Source organism: Triticum dicoccoides, chromosome 6B (genome assembly GCF_002162155.2).
Source record: "Triticum dicoccoides isolate Atlit2015 ecotype Zavitan chromosome 6B, WEW_v2.0, whole genome shotgun sequence".
Classification (NCBI taxonomy): Eukaryota; Viridiplantae; Streptophyta; class Magnoliopsida; order Poales; family Poaceae; genus Triticum; species Triticum dicoccoides.
Genome location: NC_041391.1, coordinates 365580319 through 365604352, shown reverse-complemented (window position 1 = coordinate 365604352; position 24034 = coordinate 365580319).

The following is a 24034-nucleotide window of genomic DNA, read 5'->3' as shown; positions in this document are numbered from 1 at the left end:
TTTCCACCACCGTAACCTTCTGTATCCGCGAGATCCCATCTTGGAGCCTTCGCCGGCGCTCAGCCAGAGGGGGAATCGATCACGGAGGGCCTCTACATCAACTCCAAGGCCTCTCCGATGAGTTGTGAGTAGTTTACCACAGACCTTCGGGGTCCATATTTATTAGCTAGATGGCTTCTTCTCTCTCTTTGAATCTCAATACAAAGTTATCCTCGATCTTCTTGGAGATCTATTCGATGTAACTCTTTTGTGGTGTGTTTGTCCAGATTCGATGAATTGTGTGTTCATGATCATGTTTATCTATGAGAAATATTTGAATCTCCTCTGAATTCTTTTATTTGTGATTAAGTTATCTTTGCAAGTCTCTTCGAATTATCTGTTTGGTTTGGCTTACTAGATTGATCTTTCTTGCAATGGGAGAAGTGCTTAGCTTTGGGTTCAATATTGCGGTGTCCTTTCCCAGTGACAGCAGGGGCAGCAAGGCACGTATTGTATTGTTGCCATCGAGGATAAAAAGATGGGGTTTCTATCATATTCATGAGTTTATCCCTCTACATCATGTCATCTTTCTTAATGCGTTACTCTGTTCTTTATGAACTTAATACTCTAGAAGCATGCTGGATAGCGGTCGATGTTCGGAGTAATAGTAGTAGATGCAGGCAGGAGTCGGTCTATTTATCGCGGACGTGATGCCTATATACATGATCATGCCTAGATAATCTCATAATTATTCGCTTTTGTATAAATTGCTCGACAGTAATTTGTTCACCCACCGTAATACTTATGCTATCTTGAGAGAAGCCACTAGTGAATCCTATGGCCCCCGGGTCTATCTCTTAACATATAAGCTTTCAATCTACTTTTATTTGCATCTTTTACTTTTCCAATCTATATCATAAAATACCAAAAATATTTATCTTATCATATTATCTCTATCAGATCTCACTTTCGCAAGTGGCCTTGAAGGGATTGACAACCCCTTTATTGCGTTGGTTGCGAGTTCTTGTTTGCTTGTGTAGGTGCGTGGGACTTTTGAGGAGCCTCCTACTGGATTGATACCTTGGTTCTCAAAAACTGAGGGAAATACATACGCTACTATTGCTGCATCACCCTTTCCTCTTCAAGGAAAACCAACGCAAGCTGAAGACATAGCAAGAAGGATTTCTCGCGCTGTTGTCGGGGAGGTCTTCGCTCAAGTCAAGACATACCAAGTACCCTTCACAAACTCATCTCTCTCGCACTTACATTATTTGCCATTTGCCTCTCGCTTTCCTCTCCCCCACTTCACCCTTGCCGTTTTATTTTCCCTCTCTTTCCCAACCTCCTCTCTCTTTCGCTTGCCTTTTGTGTGCTCGTTGTTATGGCTAGTCCTTTATCCGCTCCTATGTCTCCCGAGTTTAAAGTTCTTCACTTCAAGCAAAGGCAAGGAGAAAACTTAAAAGATACTTGGTATAGGATGATGGAAACTTATCGTAATTGCACCCTAGAGGTGAATTTTAGAATTCTTATTCACAATTTTTATGTTGGGCTAAATATGTCTCATAGACAACTCTTCGATTGCATTGCCAAGGGAAATTTTATTGAAATTGATCCTGGTATTGTGCATGGAATTATAGGGGGAATAGTGGGAGCACTACCTCAAAAGGGGGGACCACATCCTACCCAAGAAGAAACACAAGTGTTTGAAAAGATTTGCAAAGTAACAAAAATCTTACGAAAGTCTCTTGAACCTGTTAAGAGTGTTAGCGGAAATCTTCACCGCATGAATATGTTGATTACTCTTTGCAATAAGGGGTTGGATTTTTAGATCTTAAAATTTCCGAGTATGAAGGGAAACGTAAAGAACCTCCCGGATTCAAACATGACTCCGCTAAAAAACTGAAAACCAAAGATGGCACTACTTAGATCTATCCTCGCTTTTATGCCTAGCTAGGGGCGTTAAACGATAGCGCTAGTTGGGAGGCAACCCAATTTTATTTTATTTTTTTCTTTTTTCTTTTGTTTAGTAATAAATTTTGCATCTACCTTCTGTTTAGATGTGTTTTCATGTTTTAATTAGTGTTTGTGCCAAGTAGAACCTATAGGATAACCTATGGTGATAGTTAATTTGATTCTGCTGAAAAATAGAAACTTTGCACGCACGAAAATAATTTTAGTAATTCTCATAAACGTGATTTTGCGTTGATTATTTTTGCTGTAGGTGAATAGACAAATTTCCAAATACTTCCTATTTTGGTAGGATTTTTAGTGTTCCATAAGTATTCGAGAGTTACAGATTGCTCAGACTGTTCTGTTTTTGACAGATTCTGCTTTTTGTGTGTTGTTTGCTTATTTTGATGCATCTATGGCTAGTATGTAGGGGTATGAACCATAGAGAAGTTGGAATACAGTAGGTTTAACACCAATATAAATAAAGAATGAGTTCATGACAGTACATTATGTGGTGGTTTTTCTTTCTTTTACTAACGGAGCTTATGAGATTTCCTGTTGAGTTTTGTGTTGTGAAGTTTTCAAGTTTTGGGTAAAGATTTGATGGAATATGGAATAAGGAGTGGCAAGAGCCTAAGCTTGGGGATTCCCAAGGAACCCCAAGATATTCAAGAATAGCCAAAAACCTAAGCTTGGGGCATCCCCTCTTTCATCTTCGTTCATCGGTAACTTTACTTGGAGCTATATTTTTATTCGCCACATGATATGTGTTTTGCTTGGAGCGTCTTGTATGATATTAGTCTTTGCTTTTAGTTTACCAGAATCATCCCTTCTGTACACACCTTTTGGGAGAAACCCACTTGATTGGAATTTATTAGAATACTCTATGTGCTTCACTTATATCTTTTGAGCTAGATAGTTTTTGCTCTAGTGCTTCACTTATATCTTTTAGAGCATGGCGGTGGCTTAATTTTGTAGAAATTGTTAATCTCTCATGCTTCACTTATATTATTTTGAGAGTCTCTTAGAACAGCATGGTATTTGCTATGGTTATAAAATTGGTCCTAGAATGATGGGGATCCAAGTTGGGTATAATAAAAACTATCATAGGAAGTGAATTGGATGCTATGATCAATTTGATACTTGATAATTGTTTTGAGATATGGAGGTAGTGATATTAGAGTTATGCTAGTTGGGTGATTATGAATTTAAAGAATGCTTGTGTTGAAGTTAGCAAGTCCCGTAACATGCACGTATGGTAAAAGTTGTGTAACAAATTTGAAACATGAGGTGTTCTTAGATTGTGCATCCTTATGAGTGGCGGTCGGGGACGAGCCATGGTCTTTTCCTACCAATATATCCCCCTAGGAGCATGCGCGTATTGCTTGGTTTTTGATGAACTGTAGATTTTTGCAATAAGTATATTAGTTCTTTATGACTAATGTTGAGTCCATGGATTATACGCACTCTCACCCTTCCATCATTGCTAGCCTCTTCGGTACCGTGCATTGCCCTTTCTCACCTTGAGAGTTGGTGCAAACTTCGCCGGTGCATCCAAACCCCGTGATACGATACAGTCTATCACACATAAACCCCCTTATATCTTCCTCAAAATAGCCACCATACCTACCTATTATGGCATTTCCATAGCCATTCCGAGATATATTGCCATGCAACTTTCCACCGTTCCGTTCATCATCATGACACACATTATCATTGTCTTATTGCCTTGCATGATCATGTAGTTGACATCATATTTGTGGCAAAGCCACCATGCATAATTTTTCATACATGTCACTCTTGATTCATTTCCCATACCGGTACATCGCCGGAGGCATTCATATAGAGTCATATCTTGTTCTAGTTTTGGGTTGTAATTCATGAGTTGTAAATAAATAGAAGTGTGATGATCATCATTATTAGAGCATTGTCCCCAAATAAAAAAAAGAAAGGCCAAAGAAAAAAAAGAAAGGCCAAAGAAAAAAAAGAAAGGCCAAATAAAGAAAAGAAAAAAAAAGGAAAGGCCAAAAGAAAAAAAAGGAAGGACAAAAGGAAAAAATAAAAAGAAAGAAAAAGAAAATAAAAATAAAAAGGGCACAATGTTACTATCCTTTTCCACACTTATGCTTCAAAGTAGGACCATGTTCTTCATATAGAGAGTCTTTTATGTTTTCACTTTCATATACTAGTGGGATTTTTTCATTATAGAACTTGGCTTGTATATTCCTACAATGGGCTTCCTCAAAATGCCCTAGGTCTTCGTGAGCAAGCAAGTTGGATGCACACCCACTAGTTTCTTTTGTTGAGCTTTCATACATTTATAGCTCTAGTGCATCCGTTGCATGGCAATCCCTACTCCTCATGTTGACATCAATTGATGGGCAGCTCCATAGCCCATTGATTATCCTCGTCAATTTGAGACTTTCTCCTTTTTTGTCTTCTCCACACAACCTCCATCATCATATTTGATTCTACCCATAGTGCTATATCCATGGCTCACGCTCATGTACTGCGTGAAAGTTGATTTTTTTTTGAGATTGCTAAAGTATGAAACAATTGCTTGGCTTGTCATCGGGGGTGTGCAAGATGGGAGCATTTTTGTGTGAAGAAAATGAAGCATAGCCTAACTATATGATTTTCTAGGGATGAACTTTTGTTAGCCATGTTATTTTGAGAAGACATGATTACTTTGATTAGTATGCTTGAAGTGTTACTATTTCTTATGTCAATATGAACTTTTATTTTGAATAATTTGGATCTGAACATTCATGCCACAATAAATAAAATTACATTGAGAATTATGCTAGGTAGCATTCCACATCAAAAATTCTATTTTTATCATTTACCTACTTGAGGACGAGCAGGAATTAAGCTTGGGGATGCTTGATACGTCTCCAACGTATCTATATTTTTTGATTGTTCCATGCTATTATATTACCCGTTTTGGATGTTTATGGGCTTTACTTTACACATTTATATCATTTTTGGGACTAACCTACTAACCGGAGGCCCAGCCCGAATTGCAATTTTTTTACCTATTTCAGTGTTTCAAAGAAAAGAAATATGAAACGGAGTCCAAACGTAATGAAACCTTTGGGAGCGATCTTTTTGGAACAAACGTGATCCAGAGGACTTGGAGTGGAAGTCAAGGAACAAGGGAGGCGGCCACAAGGGTGCTTGGCACGCCCCCTAGGGCTGGGCGCGGCCCCCACCCTCGTGGTCCCCTCGAGCGTCCACCGACCTACTTCCTCCTCCTATATATACCCATGTACCCCGGAAACATCAGAAGCGACCACGAAACACTATTTCCACTGCCGTAACCTTCTGTATCCGCGAGATCCCATCTTGGAGCCTTCGTCGGTGCTCCGCCGGAGGGGGAATCGATCACGGAGGGCCTCTACATCAACTCCAAGGCCTCTTCGATGAGTTGTGAGTAGTTTACCACAGACCTTCGGGTCCATACTTATTAGCTAGATGACTTCTTCTCTCTCTTTGAATCTCAATACAAAGTTCTCCTCGATCTTCTTGGAGATCTATTCGATGTAACTCTTTTTGTGGTGTGTTTGTCGAGATCCGGTGAATTGTGGGTTTATGATCAAGTTTATCTATGAGAAATATTTGAATCTCCTCTGAATTCTTTTATGTGTGATTAAGTTATGTTTGCAAGTCTCTTCGAATTATCAGTTTGGTTTATCTTACTAGATTGATCTTTCTTGCAATGGGAGAAGTGCTTAGCTTTGGGTTCAATCTTGCGGCGTCCTTTCCCAGTGACAGCAGGGGCAGCAAGGCACGTATTGTATTGTTTCCATCGAGGATAAAAAGATGGGGTTTATATCATATTGCATGAGTTTATCCCTCTACATCATGTCATATTTCTTAATGCATTACTCTGTTCTTTATGAACTTAATACTCTAGATGCATGGTGGATAGCGGTCGATGTGTGGAGTAATAGTAGTAGATGCAGGCAGGAGTCGGTCTACTTGTCACGGACGTGATGCCTATATACATGATCATGCCTAGATAATCTCATAATTATTCGCTTTTCTATCAATTGCTCGACAGTAATTTGTTCACCCACCGTAATACTTATGCTATCTTGAGAGAAGCCACTAGTGAAACCTATGGCCCCCGGGTCTATCTCTTATCATATAAGCTTTCAATCTACTTTTATTTGCATCTTTTACTTTTCCAATCTATATCATAAAATACCAAAAATATTTATCTTATCATATTATCTCTATCAAATCTCACTTTCGCAAGTGGCCTTGAAGGGATTGACAACCCCTTTATTGCGTTGGTTGCGACTTCTTGTTTGTTTGTGTAGGTGCGTGGGACTTTTGAGGAGCCTCCTACTGGATTGATACATTGGTTCTCAAAAACTGAGGGAAATACTTATGCTACTATTGCTGCATCACCCTTTCCTCTTCAAGGAAAACCAAGGCAAGCTCAAGACGTAGCATTCACGTATGTGCATTGATTGTAGAGGCATTAATAATATTACTATTGGTTATCGTCATCCTATTCCTAGGCTAGATGATATGCTTGATGAATTGAGTGTCTCTACAATATTCTCCAAAGTTGATTTGCGTAGTGGATACCATCAAATTCGTATGAAATTGGGAGATGAATGGAAAATAGTATTTAAAACTATGTTTGGATTATATGAGTAATTAGTCATGCCTTTTGGGTTAACTAATGCACCCAGTACTTTCATGACATTAATGAATGAAGTTTTACGTGCTTTCATTGGACGATTTATGATAGTTTACTTTGTTGACATATTGATTTATAGCATATTTTTGGAGGAACATTTGGAACATTTACGTGTTGTTTTTATTGCTCTACATGATGCATGTTTGTTTGGTAACCTTGGGAAGTGCACCTTTTGCACCGACCGAGTGTCTTTTCTTGGCTATGTTGTTACTCCACAGGGAATTGAAGTTGATAAAGCCAAGATTGAAGCTATTGAGAGTTGGCCGCAGCCCAAAACGGTCACACAAGTGAGGAGTTTTCTTGGCCTCGCTGGATTCTATATACGTTTTGTGAGAGATTTTATCACCATTGCTGCACCTCTCAATGAGCTTACAAAGAAGGATGTGCCTTTTGTTTGGGGCACCGCACAGGAAGAAGCCTTCACGCACTACAAAAAAAAGACACATCCGTGACATTTTGGCCGAACGCATTTTTTTCCTGTCATACTTATGACACTTCTATGACGATAATTGTGACAAAACCCGGCATCATCATAGATGTGGTGGGATCCTACTTCTATGAGAAAAAATCATGACAGAAAATGGGCTTTTCGTCCTGGGCGGGCCGGAGACGCAGCTGCATGACATTCTTTGGGTCGTCCATGACGGAAAAAACCATGGTAGAAGCGAGGGCGAGGAAAATTTCGGCGAGTTCCCGGTTACGGTGGGTGGTCGGGGGCCGAGCGATGCGCATTTCTCTCGTACACGTACGCGCGTGTGTGCAAGGCGTTGGGCTCTAACTAAACCCGAGCGATTGCACTGCAGGCTACGCGTTACTGAACCCGAGCGATCGATTGATGGCTGTTAACTGAACCCGATCGAGCAATTCCTTCGCTACTGCTGCTAACTGAAGCCGATCGATGCTGCCTCTGGATGAACAGTGAGCGTTGCTGGGGGGTTTGGATGAATAGTGAGCGGTGGGGGTGGATGAACAGAACCTCGTGGTGTTGCCTTTGGATGAATAGGACCCCGATCGATCGAGCGGGTTGGTGCTGGATGAACAGGACCCCGTGGAGGGCTGGATGAACAGGACGACCCCATGGAGGGCTGGATGAGCAGTAGACGATGGAGGGGTGGATGAACAGTAGCCCATGGAGGGGTGGTTGAACAGGAGCCCGTGGAGAGGGGTGGTTGAACAGGAGCCCGTGGAGAGGGGTGGTTGGACAGTAGCCGGTGGAGTAGCGCGTGGTGGAGGCTGGATGAATAGGAGCCCATGGATGAACAGTCGCAGGTGGAGGCTGGATGAACAGGAGCCCATGGATGAACAGTCACAGGTGGAGGCTGGAGGAGGTCGACGGTGGATGAACAGTAGCCCGTGGAGGCTGGAGGAGGTCGACGGTGGAGATGAACAGTATCCCGTGGAGTCCCGTTTTGCGGTACGCCACACCCCTCCCAATGGACAGGACCCCCATTTCGACCGTAGAGCTCCAACACAAGTCCATTTCCTTTGTTTTGCGGTACGCCACACCCCTCCCGATCAACAGGATGCCGTTTCGACTGTAGGAGGTCCAACACAAGTCCGTTTCCTCTGCTTTGTGGTACGCCAGACCCCTCCCGATGAACAGGATCCCATTTCGAACGTGGCCGGTCGAACACAAGGCCGTTTCCTCTGTTCTGCGGTATGCCAGGCCTCATTTCCATCGGCTGTTTCGTCCAAGCCGGTTGGCTCCCACGTGTTCTGTTGCCTCCCGATGAACACGTCACATTTCGTTGCCTCCCAATGAACACGACGCATTCCGTTGCCTCCCCAAGAACACGACGACGACGCAGTTTCTCCGTTCCAACCCAGCCATGTACACGAGCCATGGCCGTACGTATGCGTGAGTAGGCATTCAAGACCCCGCCCGTATGTACGTACATGGCCGTATTTTCTTTCTTGCACACTGGCCACTGTACGTACGTGTACATGCTACGTGCGCGCCTCTACTACGACACGTGCGTGCCTCTACATCGACCAGTATGTACGTACACGTTCGTGACCAGAATGACAATGCTACATACGCTTCGACCAGGTGGGTCCCGACTGTCAGGCACTTCCTTGCGTGCGAAGATGTAGCTGGTGGGACCCAGCAGTCAGGGGGCGAGTCATTTTTTTGCCCGAACGCACTTCCTTGCGTGCGAAGATGTAGCTGGTGGGTCCCAGTAGTCAGGGGCGAATCATTTTTTTGCCCATAATATGGATGCACTTCCTTGCGTGCGAAGATGTAGCTGGTAGGTCCCAGTAGTCAGGGGGAAACTTTTTTTTTGCAAAATACGGTGGCCCGTCCGGTGGGTCCCTGCTGTCAGGTGGAGGAATCATTATTTTCCGCGTAATAAGGAGGCACTTCCTTGCTGCGGCCGTGGACCCAACTATCAGCCTCTTCACTTACAGTCCATGTCTGATGGAAGTCGTTCCTTGACCATGTTGACCACGCCGCGCTGAAAGCACCAGGGCAGTGGACGACGGCGAGGCCTAGGAAGGGGACAACACGGAGCCGAGGAAGACGCGACAGTGGATGCCCACGCGTAGAGGAGTATGAGGGTTCACTGGTTCGGCTGCGGTGTGAGGCTGTCATCGCCACAGAATAACAGGGGGTGTGGGTGAGTAGAGGGATAGCCTGGCTAGTGGTGGGAGTAGTAGGGGCGGTGAGGCCTCCGCAGCATCACAGCCGGCCACGGGAGGCAGGAGCATGCGGCACGACCGGCGCTGCTTTCGGTGGCTGGAGCAAGAAGACCAGAGGTTGAAGAAGCACTACGGCCGTTGGATGGACATCGTATGATCATTGGTGCTAAAATCCTTCATATTGACTAAGTTGACAAAGGCCTCCATCCCAGCCAATTTAGTAGGCCCACAAGTCAGCCTCCCACCAAGGTGGGTCCCAGCTAGCAGGGGAGTATTCATTTTTTTGTGCGTAATAAGGAGGCACTTCCGGTGGGTCCGAGCTGACAGCGAGGGGAACGTTTTTTTTCATGAAATACGGTGGCCCGTCCGGTGGGTCCCAGCAGTCATGGGGGAAACATTTTTTCACGAAATACGGTGGCCCATCCAGTGGGTCCCTGCTGTCCGGTGGAGGAATAATTATTTTCCGCATAATAAGGAGGCACTTCCTTGCGGCTGCCATGGACCCAACTGTCAGCCTCTCCACGTACAGTACTATTCCGATGGAAGTCGGTCGTTGACCACATTGACCACGCCGCACCGAGGGCACCAGGGCGATGGACGACGGCGAGGCCTAGGAAGGGGACGACGCGAAGACGGGGAAGATGCGATAGTGGAAGCCCGCGCGGAGAGGAGTAAGAGGGTTCACTGGTTCGGCGACGATGTCAGGCTACCATTGCCGCAGAATAACAGGGGGTGTGGGTGAGTAGAGGTATGCCCTGGCCAGCGGTGGGAGTAGTAGGGGGCGGTGAGGCCTGCGCGGCAGCACAGCCGGCCACGGGAGGTGGGAGTAGGTGGTCCCGCCGGTGCTGCTTTGGCGGCTGGAGCAAGAAGATCAGAGATTTAAGAAACACGACAGCCGTTGGATTGACATCCAACGGTTACGTCTGCTAGAATCGTTTATTGACAGGCCCACAAGTCAAACCATTCCCTCTTTTTTTAATAATTTATATATAGCTCATTGCAACTTCTTATGCAATTTATTGCAGTCCGTTTTTTTGTTGGCCAGGGCCAATTTCGCACATTTCTGTGGGTTCCGAACTATTTTTAATACCGAAATGTCGAGCCAGATTTAAAGTACTTTGAATATATATTTAAATTAGGTTAATGCCTAGTGAAATAGGAATCTGAAAATGTCTAAAAATTCAAAAATTATAAAGTAATTGCCAATTTGTCATCTGTTTTCATATTTACAACCCATTCCATATCACTTTCAAGATTTGCAGGCGTCTTGAAAGAGTTGCAACCCATCAGGGCGTAGAAAAATGAGTAGGCCTGGATTAGGTATTCTTCAGAAAAAATAATCTGGGCTCATTTTCACAAAGAAAAAATAGCTGGGCTGGTCACATGTTGATCATAAAATATAAGCCTGGGCTAGACGGGCCATAGCCCAGTTCAAACCCTGCTCCGTCTCAACAATAACAAAAAAAATACTACTCGAGCAGCTACGTCCCAGGTGTCAGCTGATCTTGTGTTGTTCTCTTATCTATCGACTATATATGCTCACAATGTCGTGGGTCCCAGATGTCAGGAAAACACTAGGAGGAAGCATTTTATTTTTCCATACACTGACATGGTGGACCATTACTGTCATCCTCTCCACGTACTTCTGCCGATTCCTGTTGTTTGTTGACCATGTTGACAACGCGAGAGGGCGGCGCCGCGGCGAGTGCACCAAAGCGGGCGGAGGACGACGGCGAGGCCTCAGACATGGATGTTAATGATTTAGGAGACGGTGGGGTGGCGATGCATGCGCTGAGGTGCAGCCAGCCGTGGGAGGCGGAAGCAGGCGGCCCTGCCGGCACTGGTTTAGTTTTGGCGGCTGGACGAAGACAGGACTGAAGAAACACGACAGACAGTAAAAGCAGTAGGAGTACTTAACAACCTTAACTAAAACTAGCAGGGGCACTTAACAACCAAAGCTGAAAGCAGTATGAGTACTTATACAGGTTCAACCATACAAAGCACGCCTCGAACAATGCTACTTTGCCTACAGTTAACCAAGGGTGAGGCCGCCAAGCCCCAGGACAAGGCCCAGGCGCCACCCCACGCATCCACAACCTTCTGAAAGCGGCTTCATCTTGCAGTGTGGTTAATAAACAGGATATTTGCTTTAGAGCCATGGAAAAGCATGAACATAATCCTCTGTCCTATTGTCCAAGTTGGACGGGCCTTCATTATTTGAGACTACCCATGAATAAGTATCTTTTCACCTCCAATGGGAATGGAGTAGGTCGACATAAACATAATGTTGTGACCAGGTGCAAGTCTGACCCGACCATGGTCAGGCATCTGTATAAAAACAATAGAACTGGGCAGTTTCTGTTTCAAGAAGATCACAGCTATAAAACTGTGTATAAGCAATAGTTTATGGACAACATATATAACATAAAACAGCTCATACCATAAGTTTCTCAACACAGTTGGACATGTTCAACGAGTGCAGCAGTTGCACACATATCTCACGTGGCCTTCCACCATTGAAACGCCCCACAAGGACCTCAAGACGATCAATAAAGTGTAGGAACTTGTGGATGTCGTCCCAGTCAACTTTAGTGGTATCAGTAACAGCCGAGTTATTACAGAATAACAAATGAGCAGCCTGCTTAACTCTGAAAAACCTACAAGTGCCACCAATTATAAGAAAATATTAGTTAGAAGTAGCATCTTCGTGAGAGATTCGTTGCTACTTCTAAAGTTAAATTGTGATTACTTAGACAGAATAGGTGGATTAAGAAGTAATCGAGGCAACAAGCAAGAACCAAATACAAACCTAACATGGATGAACAATTGGAACGAGGTCGGGGTGGAAGATCGCAGTGAAGATGAGACCAGGTTCTGCTATTTCCATCAACATTCGTGCGCCAACTTTCAGTCCGTAACGCTTGAGAAAGTTTATCCAAGTTCGGCCATAAAAAAGCAGCGATCTTCTTGGTTCATGAGCCCAACTCGGAACTTATATCCATGGCTTGTCTTCACTGTGACCATTAAACTGGTGTATTCAGTTATGGCAAGGCCGAGCATCTTGAGTACATGTGTTATGGCAGAGCAAATAATGCACTACAGGAAAAATAATATGGGAACACAATGTATTCCCTATCCAAATCTAGAAATAACTTCCTCCTTCACATCAGTGTTGACCATCATACTAGTAGTACCTTTTATCCAAATATAGCAATCCAAATTTCCAAATTAGTCGATAGCATGTTCAAAAAAACCCCACCCTCCCGGATAGAAAAGAGGATTCTAGGAACATATTGTGCATTTTAAAATCCTGTGTTAGGATGAGAAGGAGCAAGTGTGGCATCTCTCCGAGGGTGCAGAAACCTGTAGGGTCCTGACACTTTGGGCATTGCAAATGAAACACACTAGATTCAGTAGGAAGACAAATGCATCAACGGCGGCGGCTGCCATCCTAGGATTACCTGCGACCAAGGGACTTGGATTTATCGGGGATGGATGAAGAATTCATACCTGGTTCTCCATGAGAAAACCCTATGCAATCGCCGAGAGGGGATTTTCTCTGAACAAGCAGGCGAGGGAGAAGGGGATTCAGGCCCAGTGAAATATTGCCGCTTCATCCGTCCAGCTTACTGCTAAAGCTGGAGGGGGGAGGGGGTTGTGATTTGATGGCTCATTGGGCATTACTTCGGTGCTACAACCGGGGTGTGTCTACCATGCAGTTGTGCACTCTAATTTGTGCATATGGCACGTGGACCCCCGTTGCCGGATGCCCCACATATCAGTGAAAGGAAGTAGAAAGACAAGAGTAACTAGTTACACAAAAATATATTTTTGACAGAGAGATACTCCCACTATAAAGAAATATACAAATCTTTTATATCACAACTTTATACATAAGAAAAATCAAGGGGAATATAAATAACATATATAATTATAAAAAGCAGAGTTGTTTTTAACACAGTATAGACGAGTTGGTGATGATGGTGTGCCTGCCATCCTGTAATATAGGCCATCCGATTTATATCTGACGGATAGGAAGGAAACTATGGAAATTTTGCAAAAGGTACCCACACACCTCTCCACATTTGCAAATAAGGACTGCCCTCATTCATACTTTTCTCTCACATGATAAAATACTCATACAAATGCATCTTGATGTTATGTGCAACGCACAGGCATTACGGGGGTTCAGCTGAGAATACAATACTCAGACAGGCTCACGGTTCTGGACTTTGGGCCGCAGGCCCACCCTACATGTTTGGGGGCCCATGTGTTCTACCTCAGTGCTTTTAATATTGCAAGCCATCGGTACGGCGCTGGTTTTAGATGTTGTCGCAAGGAGAATACACAAAATTGAATAAAGCACGACAGCTGTTGGAATGAAATCGAACGACAGTTCCTAACCACCAATGAGAGTTGCAATTCTATCAATGATATACCATGTGATAAATAATACTGCCGTACTACTTATACACACAGGACACTTGTTTCACCATGCCAGATTATTACATCAAAATCTCTCGGAGGATAGATCAGTTCGGCAGTTGCTGCTGCCACTAAAGAATTTCAAAGTTGATTTGGACCAGCTCTCCTTGCTGAGAAAGTTCGACTTTGACATCATCCCCTGCCGCAAGATATGATTTAGATTTGAACCTTGACCATCCTTTAGCATCAATCATCATGCGACCATCCTTTGCTTACGATATATTGAGCAGGTTCATTCACACCAAGGCTGCGCATGGTAAGAGAAACTTGGCCGCGGTCGCCCAAATTGTTGAACGACTCCCTCGTTGCTCTAGGAATTCTCTGTTTGCAAACAAGAAGACATACCCAAACAGTTCGATCAACACAGTGAATCATGTGAAACAACATGGAAAGAATAAAGAACGAAGCACTTGGGCGGCCAATGCTTACCAAGAAGGTGGACATGTCGGTTTTTGTAAGGACTTTGGTATATGAAGTGCGAACTGCAGCCCAGTTTGTTGCCGGTGCAACTGCTTGTTTGGTTGCCGTTGCACGGTCCGGAGATGCAAGTGCAAGTGTTGGTGTAGGTGCCGAAGCCGCTGCTGATGCCGGAGATGGCGCTCCTTGTAGAGCTGGTGCCGGTGTCGGAGCAGGTGCCGGTGTCGATGCCCGATCCTCCTGAAGATCAGCCTGATCCACTGACGCGGTCGGTGCCCAATCCTCTGCTGGATCAGACTGAGTTGCTGCCGCTATCAGTGCTAGATCAACTGCCGATGCTCGATCCATTGCTGAAGGTGGTACCGAGGTGCGAGACAGTGGCGATCGTGTCTGGTCTGCTATGATCAACTTTCTAACTTGACTAGGATCCGTGACCGTGATCCAGTTTTTTTCTTCATTTCTTTTAAACGCGAGAAGGACTAATTGTGGTGTTTTTGTTAACCAAACTGCAGTTCATCATAGGGATTCAACTTGTACTCAGACAACAGACTGATCCAATTTTTTCTAGTAATATAAATGATGGACAATGCCTTTGTTGCTGACATGACATAAGAAGTGAAACCTACAAAAATAGCCATCGTAGAGCAAACCAAATGGTTTATTCTGTGATGAATGTCACATGGCAAAACCTGCATCGTAAAATTGCAGGAAAAGAAAGAAAACATGACATTAAATCAATAAGATTTAGACAGTAAATCAATAAGATTTACTTGATGTGACACGAGTATATCCTTACAAGGAAATCACTATGTTGAAGTACTAAACAGAAGATTGATCGTCCAACTACGGGTGGCATGCAGGGGCCCCGCCTACTCCCACAAGCAGGACAGTCCAAAGGTCGTGACAAATCGTATGGACCGAACATCCATGGGACTGGAAATCCTGGTGGGTGCGATAAACCCTGCAATGCATACAGATATTGGAGTGTAACCATAATTGATAAACCGTCCTCACAAAAAATATGATCTGGATACTTCAAAATATACAGACTGGATTGAGTGGACAGACATTAACATAGACCGTTCTCAGGACTGACCACACACCAAAAGCGGCAGTACTAATAAACAATACATGGTTCACAAACAGAAATCAAGTACTGAACAATAGTACTTACTACAGACCAGCGAAGTTGCACTAATTAAACTCTGCAGACTATTTCTTGCCACCGACCTATGGGATGAACCCTGCATAACTGCCTAGGCCATGGACTTCGTGAGAGATGTCTACATGCACCATCACCATCTCGTCAACCTTGGAGAACCTAACAGAGTGGTCTTTCCACTCATAAACATGATGATGAAGACATGCCGCATCAAATTTTTTGGGAAGCTTTACAAGAACCACACCCTTCGTAATCGAAGGCAAAGCCAGGAAATTGTTGTGGTCAAGTACATCCTCGAGAACACGCCTGAGAACAATGCTACAGGAAAACACTAGTTCAGGACACACGGCGACAAGGACACATCAGCTGGATAGTTTAGCAGTAGAACTCATTCTCAGGTCTCCCAGTTCACACGCATGACTGAGAACTTTATCTCCACCGCGGACCTGGTTCTAATTCAAACAGAAACCATATTTTATTACTACCTCCATTCAGAAATATAGGCTGATTTTCAATATTATACTCCATATATGACTACATATACGCACAGAAATGAGTGAACAAAGACACTAGAACATGTCTTCAAAGGCATGAGAGCAGAGAGATTACTTGCAATATCCATAACAAGTTACTGAGGCAAATATACCCTCTTCAAAGGTAGCATTGATGTTCATAAAGTACTCCCTCCGTCCCAAAATTCTTAACTTAGATTTGTCTAGATACGGATGTATCAAGTCACATTTTAGTATTAGATACATATGTATCTAGACAAATCTAAGACAAGAAATTTGGGACAGAGGGAGTAGTTGAAAGTAATCTATAAGAAATCAGTGTCAACCTCTCACATGTTTTGGTCAAAAGAGGAATTTAGAACCGCCATTTGGCACACTAAAATCACATGCAAGATCACCCAGAAAGTTGTACTACTAGTACTAGTACTGCGTGTTAGATGAAAAAACATGATCAAGATCGAGAAAAAGATCATCAAGAAGAGATATTACCTGGACTTGCTTAATGAGGGATCCCAGAGAGGGAGGCTTGGATAGGGCGATGGCTTTGAGCTTGTCTGCGGTAGTCCCGGCGGGGTGCTTGGGCTTCTTCGTACCATGAGCCTCGACGGTTTTGGCCAGAGCCATAGACATCACGTCGGCCGGTGCTCCAGCGTCCATCCAAGAGAGGAAGCTGAGAGAGAAGAGTGAAATGAGGAAAGAGATGAGGGAGAAGCGAAGCGAGTGGGGGTTTTCTTCAAGAGAGGAAGCTGAGAGAGAAGAGTGAAATGATGGTTGCTTCGTCCGTCCAACTTACTGCTGGAAAGGAGGGGGTTTTGTGCTTTGACAGCTCATTGGGCATTACTACGGTGCTTCGATCGGGGTAGTCTACCATCACTCTACTATGGAGTAATTAGTGCATGGCTGGTGGACCCAGATGCTGGTTGTCCCACACGTCGGCGAAAGTGAGTAATTTAGTGCATGGCTGGAGGAGGATCCGCACGGTAGAGTGTGTCCACTGTTTTTCTGAAGAAAGAAATGATTACAGCAAGTGTTTCCACTCTTACGACGGAGGAGTGCGAAACACAGCAGCCACTTGAACATACACAGTGCTCCTACTACTAGGCATGTGCAGTGGTTCATACATCCGTACTACATAATCTTGTTGCTAGTGTAGTAAGATATGACGATAACAAATGATGTTGTGCGCATGTCAGCTATATGAACAGTAATGTAGTAACATAGTACCGCTTTTTCGACTGTCTGGTCGAGAATGAACGGTGAGATCAAAGTTAAAAGAACTAGGTCTACAGCGCACGGAGAGTACGGTGCTACAGTACTCCATGAAACATGAACCATATGAAGCACGAATAGTGTTAGGCAGGGTGTATGAAGGGTGCACGGGATGGGAGCAAAAGTTCCCTTCTCGACCCACTTTTGGGTGTTTGGCAGAGTGCATGAAGGGTGCATGAGTCCACAATAGTAGGTTAACACAAATACACAAAGAGGAAACAACTATATTGAGATGAGAATGCAACCAAACACACCCACACACTTTGTGCTACAGTGACTGATCTGCACCGTCTGAGTTTGATCCAACGGTCATGTTGCGCCGAGGCATGGACATGCCCATGTAGAGGTTGCCTAAACACCACCGAAGTCCCTCTGCTTCTCGAGGCGCATGATGTTGGTGATCTAGGGTGCAACCAGCCGCAGAGCCCGCTCCCGGTCGACGGGAGCCAGCTCGTCAAAGACGGCGTCCAATGGCACGAATGGATTCCAGTGACGGAGCCCTGAAAGGATTCGCCCGGCAATGGCGACGGCAACCCGCAACCCTTCCTTGTGCAGCTCCGCCCCCACCATCGCGCAGAGACGGCTCAGCTCCTCGGAGATATAGGTGAAGAAGGAGACCAGGTCAGGAAGCCGCAGCTTGTTGAAGTCAACCGAGTGGTTGAATGGGTTTAGCCCGACGGCCGGCATGGTTGCGCTGGCACGACGATAGGCATCGTGCATCCGCAACACGTGCGTGGCAACTTGATTCACCAAGTGGCTGAGGCGATCCTGCACCTCATCACGATCAGCCCGCTCGCGCTCCAGCCTGCTCCCCTGCTGGCCTATCATATCTCCCGCTTTCTGCAGCAACACCGCCGACGCCTCGAGCATCTTTGTGGTGGACACCTGCCGCTTTTGAAGCTCTGTGAACTCCCGCCCATAACGGAGGAGCATGGCACTCCTCTCCTCCTTGATCTCACAGAGCTCCATGTCCTTGGCCCTGACCTCCGCATCCTTGGCCTGGAGCTCCTGTGTCAGGCGCCTCACGGCTGAAAGGCAATGCAATCTACGGGAAGGCGGAGGGAGCCAGCCGAGGAGCGGGGATTCTTTTGGTTTTCACCATGGTAAAACACTAGTTGATGACTTGTCACATCAGGGAGCTGTGGGTTTTACAGGCGGAGTCATCGTGACTAATTGCTGTCGCGCCTGCTCCGTCAATCAAAAAATTAAAAATCCTGCCGCGCCTGCTCCCGTCAATCAAAAAATTAAAAATCCTGCCGCATCCAAACAGCAGAGCAACGCCGCAGTGGATATTTAAATTTACCTGCCGGCAAGTAGATAAAAAAAGGGGTGAAAAAACAAATGTGGCAGTGGCCTAGCTAATCGGTCGAACTAGCCCAACTAGCTAGCCACCGTGCTTCACTGATGTACTCGGCAGGAAAGGTTGTCTTTCATGATTTGATGACTCATTTACTTGCTTCGGCGCTATGACCGAGGAGGACCCTGAAAACGCGCAATAGGGCATCCCACATCAGGAAGAATATATGCGTGCACCACCCGGGAGGACCCCAAAACCGCGCGCTAGGGTGTGCCATGTCTCAGCATGGAGGAAAAATGTGCGTGTAAAAATATATTGTATCAGACGTACTCTAGTACCTATGGTTCGACCTCGGGACCCAGCCAGTCGGTTGAAAACACCCCACTAGCCACACAACTTCATCATGCTAACGTGGCATGGAGGATAGATGTGATTAGCTCCGTCTCGACCAGCCACAACGTCTCTTGTTCTAGGCGATTCTTCTATTTTCCAAGCTTTTTTTAGTTGTAATGACACCACGGCAAGCTAGCGCCGCTCTTCGTGTGTGCCCGTGCAAAGGTTAAACGATGGAGAGAAGAGAGAGATCGCAGACCTGGCACCCACCAGTAAGTGAGTCAACGGTCATGCACGTGTTGACGAGGCACTCCCTCTACTCTACTCAACGTAATACTGTATAAAACCAAGTTATGGGACAAAGCCAACAACCGTTGTTGTTTCGGGCTATCGACTTACACTTTGTAGTCCAGGTTGCCAGTTCGAATCTCATCTTTCAGATTTGTTAGTTTTAGGTCCAAATTTGATTAATGACAAGTGGGACCCCCATGTGTTGTTCTGATATTTCAGTGTAGGATGGTTTTTTTTGAACAAACACTTTGCACGGTTAGACAAGTAACGACACGAGTTACACATATTTTGCAAGTTTACAAACAAAAATGACAACGACATAGAATATCACATCCACCCCGCAGCTTAGATGCTATGGTGATACGAGTTTTTACACCATTGGAAGTGAGATCCAATGGCTTGGGAGTAGTCTTTGTAATTATGTGCAATTTCCAAACTCTCCAAAGGTTTTTTTTTGCAAATAAAACATTCAGGCCTCGTGTGTGCCGCTGCATCTTGGATCCAACGGCTCCCCGTTGCTCATATTAGGTGCTCCCTGTAGCTTAATTACCCGCTACGGTGATATGAGCATCTAGGTCGTATGATCAGTGATCAGATGGCACATGCATAGTACTTGTACTTTCTGCGCATTTCCCAAACTCTCTCAGTTGTATATTGCAAAAACATTCAAACCTCCTACTGTGGGCCGTTAGATCTCCGTGAACTTGTATCACCATAGAATCTACGGTGCGGGAGCACCTCATATTCTCCCGTGCGAGAAAACATAAGGTGCTATCACAGCTTGGATGCTACGGTGATACGAGCTTCGAGGTCGTTTGATCTGAGATCCAATGGCATATGAGTAGTCTTTGTGCTTGTAAGCCGTGGCCGGACTCTTTGGGGGCTTTTCTGCAAAAAACCATTCGAACCACCGAGGAGGTGTTGGGTCACAAATCCAATAGCTCCGAAGAACTTGTATCACCAAAGCATCTAAGGTGTGGTAGCACATGATATTCTTACATACTGGAGAATATGATGTCCTCCTTCATTTTATATGCTATGGTGATACGAGCTTCGAGGTCGTTGGATATGGGATCCAAAGGCATCTGAGTAGTTTTTGTACAAATTGTGTGCAATTCTCAAACTCATCAAGGTTTCCTGTAAAAATATAAGACATCATGTGAGCTGCTATATCTCAGATCTACAAGCTCCAAGCAACTCGTATCGGCATATAGCATCTAAGGTATGGGCGCACATGATATTCTCCCGGTGAGGAGACCAATCGATGGTTGGGAGGGTGGGGACAAATATAATCTAAACAACCCTAAATAGAGCTTCACAATTTTATCTAAGGTCGAGGGGTTGACCCCCGACAATCATAGCTCCACCTAAACACAACATTTGCATGTACTGTAGTACTAGACTTAATATTCATGTTTCAATTTCATGTTCATTTTAAATATTGAACTGAGGACCATGCATGTCTTACATTTTACTCCCTTCGTTTCTAAATATTAGTCTTTTTAGAGATTTCAAATGGACTGGCACATACGGATGCATATAGACATATTTTAAAGTGTAGATTCACTCATTTTGCTCCATATGTAGTCACTTGTTGAAATCTCTAAAAGACTATATTTAGGAATAGAAGGAGTATTTTTGAATTCGTGTCATACATGCATGGTTTGGAAAAATAGATGCACTATACTTATTGGATTGTTGCTGTGTTCGTGCGTGTGTGTCTCTGTGTGTGTGTGGTCATATGCTTGATACATACAAAGTTTTCTCACCTCCATATTGTTCATCTTTTAAATTTTAATTTGCATTGATAAACTTAATAGGGATACCATGAAATGTGAAATCCACGTTGAGATCACTATATCACGAACTCACTCTAATTTAACAACTCGTCATAAATCAATTACCACGTTGAGATTAGTATTTGCAAGGAAAATACGGGTATTGTAATACACATAGATTCATTCAGCAATTTAAAAGGTTCCTTTCGTATTCTCGAATGGTAGGACCCAACGGTGTACCAGCCAGACCTTGGCTTGTGTTGATCCTAAAAAACGGGATCGTGTCCTTCTGGTGGCGTGCGTGGTACGCACATTAGGCAACCCCAACCAGTCGAGCCTCAGCGTTTCGAGTCGAAATATCTGGCGGCCAGAATTCCCGCCCTAGGAAATTCCCCTCATGTCCCCGATCCATCATGACTACCGATGAACAACGGAGGGATGCTTTAGTAACTAGACAATGTTACCTACCGTGCCGAGCACGGTTCAATTCCCTCGGTCGCCGCTCGCCAAGGTCACCCGTCAACTGCATTGCCTAGTACTACTACTACTACACCAGGATGAGCATAGAATTGAGCCCGTTTGTTCGTGCCTAGTACTTGAGTTAATATATTAGGCAATGCACTGGTACAGAGGGATTATCCTTTTACTCTGCATTTATAACTTGTCTGAAGTCTAACTAAGCAAAATGTTTGACCAAATCCTTTCTTAAGAAATACAACAGGACAGATGTATGGCTTGAAAATTTATTGCATGATGCAGGTTATGATATTGTTTCGAAACCTGGATCTTAAATTTCAGAAAATCCAAAAGTGACCGTAAATTCTTGAAACTGAGCATGGTCACGTGATATGGCACAAATATTACTTCATAATTTTTTTTCTTTAATTTGAGACAAGCTGCTTATGACAAGTTGCACAAATGAAGAGCCAAGGTATTTTGGAACAAAGACCTGTCACGTTAAGGCGAACACTTTCACTATTGAAACCGTGGGTGTTTACGTGCCGCCACGAGTCCCGCTTCTCATCGGCAGGTGCCGTTCGAGCAAGCGTGTGAGTCGACGGGAGGCGTTCTAGCAGACCGTGCGCCGGCTGACAGGGAGGTGTGCGAGCAGACCGCTGTGCAGGCTCAACGAGAGCGAGCCCTTTGACTAGGCTCCGCCGCCCGCCTTCATCCCAATTGCTCCCAGTTTTAATGTCGCTGGCGCCGCAGTTTAAAATCAACCCCGCACTACCCGGTATTGCTACAATCTTCTCTCTTGCTCTCCGATTCTCCTATCGTCTACCTCCAACTAGCTTGACCTAAATGTACGCCATGCCGCATCACGATGGTCTGCCCTTAGTCTTCCAGTTTCCTGAGGAAGACACCCAGACGGAGTCTCAAGAACATAAGGCACTTTGGGACGAGCTTGAACTGGCCTTGAGGGAAGACGCCGCGCCTGTCCCCGCTCCTGTTCCGTCTCCCATCGCCCCGACTGCGCCAGCGCCCATCCCCGTGGCATTGATGGGCTGGGAGCCGCACATTGTCGCCGAGCTTGATGCCACGGGGTTCCACGAGGTCCCCGCCGACTTTCACGCGCCCGTGCACCTGCCAGCGCATGCGCCTGCGCGTGCACTAACGCACACGCCCGTTCCAGTGCCCGTGCACCACCAGCCAGTGCATACACCTGCGCGTGCACTAACGTGTGCGCCCATGCCGATGCCCGTGCACACGAATGTCTCCGCCGCGCCATTGACAGTGCATGTCCCCGCGTGGGTGCTAGTGCCCCCCTCAGCGGCATGGATGGCCGCTGCACCAATGCCAGTCGCCTCCGCCCGTCAGTTGACTCGCTCCGAAGTCCAGAACATTTTGGCCTTCCTTGAAGCTAGGCGAACGTCCAGGAGTACGCCAAGAACGGCGCAAGACGCCGCCGTCACCATCGGTCAGTGACCCGACGACACACAGAGCACGGCAAAGGAGCCGCTTCCCACTGCAAGATGCCCCCACTGCCGCCGCGTAATCTAAATTTGCCATGAAAAACATTCGGACTGCCATGCTTAAAATCCGAACATTTATCATTTCCATTTATTTTATATCGATCGTCGTAATATATAAAGTAGGAGTCAGACTGAACGAAATCTATGGTTTGATCGATTGAATGTTCTGCTAGAGCCGTATCAAATTAAATATAAAACATCATCAAGCCACATGTATTCCTTGTCATCCAATGACCTAGACTGCTTCAATGTCGAGCGCTCAACACGTTTAGCGTGCAGTCAATTTCATGCCAAAAATAGTGCTAATCGCATAATAACACGCAAATAATATCCTACTTAATATCCGCATGCACTTAATATACTTCCAAATTAACGTGCATTGCACGTACACACTGATTAGTGCTGCTAGTATGTGAAACTAGTGCCGTAACTGTCGGATTTCGGGTTCCGGCAGACCCTTGAGATTCGAACTCTGGGGTGCGCACGAAGATCTTTCCCCTACCAACTCGCGTCTCGAAGGCTCACAAGGAATCTAGACTAGAAAGAAGAACACACAAGGGACACGAGGTTTATGCTGGTTCAAGCCACCATTGTGGTGTAATACCCTACTCCGTGTGTGGTGTGGTGGATTGCCTCAGGGGCTGATGATGAATAATACAAAGGGAGAATAGCCTCGCGAGAGGCTGTTCTTGAGCTGGTGCGATGAACTGCTTGGGTGAGTTCAATCGCCTCTCTCTAGTCTATGCGCAATCTGGATCCGATACCTTTTTACTGTGGTGGCTAGTCCTATTTATAGAGGGAGGCCCTGGGCCTCTTCCCAAATAATGAGCGAGAAGGGCGCCAACAATTGGCAATTTTCAAGGGGAACATCTAGTACACTTATCCTGACTAAAGTTGGTCTTCGACTGCCAAAGACTCTGGCGGTGACGCCGTCCTGGGCTCCATGATGACTTCCATCCTGCCGTTCTGCTGTTCTTGGTCTTGTTGCACCGAAATGGTAACCTTTGCCTGATGCTTTGGCCTGTGCTTGCCCCCTTTGCACCTAGGGGAAACAAGGGCACTGCGCAGGCCAACGCCCGCCTGGCGCCCACCTAGTCTTGATCGTCATGGCTTGCGTCACGGGCTCCTCGCGAGGTGCCCTGCCTTGATCTCTCCGCCCCCTCGCGAGCCCGCCTGATGAGGCTGCTCCTGAGGAAGCCTCCCGTCGTCCGCCCCGCGAGGCTTGGCCCCTCGC